Consider the following 2,551-nt stretch of genomic DNA (forward strand, 5'->3'; position numbering starts at 1 on the left):
TCTCTACAAGAGTAACATGAGAAGATTGATACCACTTGTCAAAGCCATGACATGTTGTGTTTTACACTTAAATGTACATATAACAAATTATGTTTAAAGGTCATATTGATAAAAAATTTTATGCAGGCAAACCGGTAGTTGCCAGTTTGTGGAAAAAAACATAAAATAGTTAGACTCTACAGTATGTGCCCAGGATACTAGCTGCCATTAGCAACATTAATGTTTGCTACCGTTAGCAACATTAATGTTAGCTATTGTGAGCAACATTAATGATAGCTACCGTAAGCTAGCTAGTGGTAGTGCAACAAACTGGCAACCACCATCAATAACACCTTCAAATCGTTACTGAGCTTTTAGGTTGCAGGTAGGACAGAGCCAGGCTAGCTGTTTCCCCCCGTTTCCAGTCTTTATGCTAAGCTAAGCTAACCAGCTGCTGGCGGTGGCTCTATATCTACCGTGGAGCCATGAGAGTGGTATCCATCTTCTCGTCTTAGTCTCTGCAAGAAAGTGATAAGCATATTTCCAAAAATGTCAAACTACTGTATAGCTCAAAATCCATCAATGTCTGATTCATGTTGTAGTTAATAGCACATCAACCCGTATCTTTCTACTTTTTTCTTTTTTACATCTGCACCTGTCTACCTACCTACTCTATCATACATCTACAGATTGTTTACAGAAATCCTCTACAGATCTCTTGGTTACTTTTTAGTCATACCACAACGAGAGGGACCCTGAGAAAGTGCGTGCCCCTGTAGGAATGAAAACTAAAGCAGTGCAGTCAAGCTCAGTTCCGGTATACATCTTTTAATCTATATCTATGTTGACCGCCTCTACAGTTAAAGCAGCAGGGGGCCAACATCTAGTGTTTTAAAAGGTGCCACCCAGCCTTGCTGCTAAGTGCTTTCATATCACCATGGCGATATAGTAAATGTCAGTGGCCTCGGACTTGGATAAGGGGTCTGTAATGTCATGTTGAGGCTTCAGAGAGAGCCATGTCGCCCCTCTGTCCTCCGCAGCATTAATCCCGATGAGAAGTGGCTGTGGCGAGCGGAGCAGAGGGTAAATGAAGCTGAAACCCTGAGGTAATTACTACCTGCCTGTCAGGACGTCTCTCTAATGGGCTTTGTGTTGGCGTGAGCGCCGCTGCTGCTGATGCATTAGCACCTCAGCCCTGTTTATCAGACTCGATCACGCAGACACAGCTATATGTAAGAGATGGGAATGTGGAGGGTAGTGAGAGAGCGAGCTGAGGATGGTTTGCCTCTGAGGGGTGTCCCAATTTTCCACTCAGTAAGTGTGAAGAATGACAGATGGGATTCCTTTTCACGCATCTTTTCAGAACCAAAAAATCATTTCAGCATGTGTTTTAATGAGCAGCTCTGCACACTGGGCCACTCGTGACGTCACAGCTTCTGTTTTTCGCCCGTCTTGGCTTCCCCTCTGACGTGTCAACTCATCGCAGTGAGTCAGCAGAGCTCACAGTCCGGAGATGTTTCTCTCATGTTGTGCATCCAGAGGACCGCGGAGGCACCCTGCTGAATCAGCCGTGTAACTCAAGCCGCAAAATGAAAAGTAATGCACCACAAACAGTAGACAAACATTCGGGGTGTGTTGCTTTATAAGCATGAAATTACTGAAACACAATCCCTGGAGGGGCTGGAGCGGAGGGGGGTGGATAGAGAGCGCAGGAAGATTGCCGAGAGGGCGACGCAGCAATTGACCTTTCTTCCCAAATATGACTCAGGCGGTGCAGCCAATTTTCGAACAATGACGCAAACATTCAACAAGACAACATGCCATGAAATGCGTCTCCGGTTAAATGATAAAAGAACAAGAAACTTCAGATGGAGTTGGGAGTGACTCACGGCTCCCCCGCTGCTTTTTGTATCGCTGATGGCGGCGGGGGTCTAATAGAGTGAATCCTACGGAGAGAGAGAGACGGAGGATTATCTGAGAGTGGGACGCCACAGAGGAAGATGTGAGAGGAGAAAGGTCTCTTTGATGCACGAGGAAGAGAGAGCGGGAGATAATGGACAACCTCTCTGCCTGTTTACCTCTTAGGCACATAACGTTTCATGGCTAGTGATCGTGGAATAAGAGGGGAAAATGGGAAGCTTAGAAAGAAAAGGGCAGAGGATACTAAGTTGGCAGTTAGTGAGAATTATGTCAATGTTAAATACTGGAATAGTCTGTTAATATGAGATGCACTGGCATATATCTATGATTATGTATCTGCAGTGACATTGGTACAGATAGTGGTTGATATTGCCGTAGAGGTCGTGTCCAGGCACACTGATAGATAGAGTCGGACTCTATATGCAGGGATGAAGAGTCAAACTGTGGCCCAAAGGTGCTGAGAGGTCCGCACAAGTCAAGTCTTTGCTCTGTGGCCACTTCACATATGAATCAGAGTCAGTTTTACATTCCCATGTGGGCCCCTCCCCGCCTCCCCCCTGCTTTCTTTCTTTCTTTTTGGTCCACCGTTCAAGTTCCCCGCTCTCGTCTCCCTGTCTTCAGCTCTGACGCCTCCTCTTCTTCCTCCCCTTCC

This window comes from Pagrus major, chromosome 23, assembly GCF_040436345.1.
Source record: "Pagrus major chromosome 23, Pma_NU_1.0".
Taxonomy (NCBI): domain Eukaryota; kingdom Metazoa; phylum Chordata; class Actinopteri; order Spariformes; family Sparidae; genus Pagrus; species Pagrus major.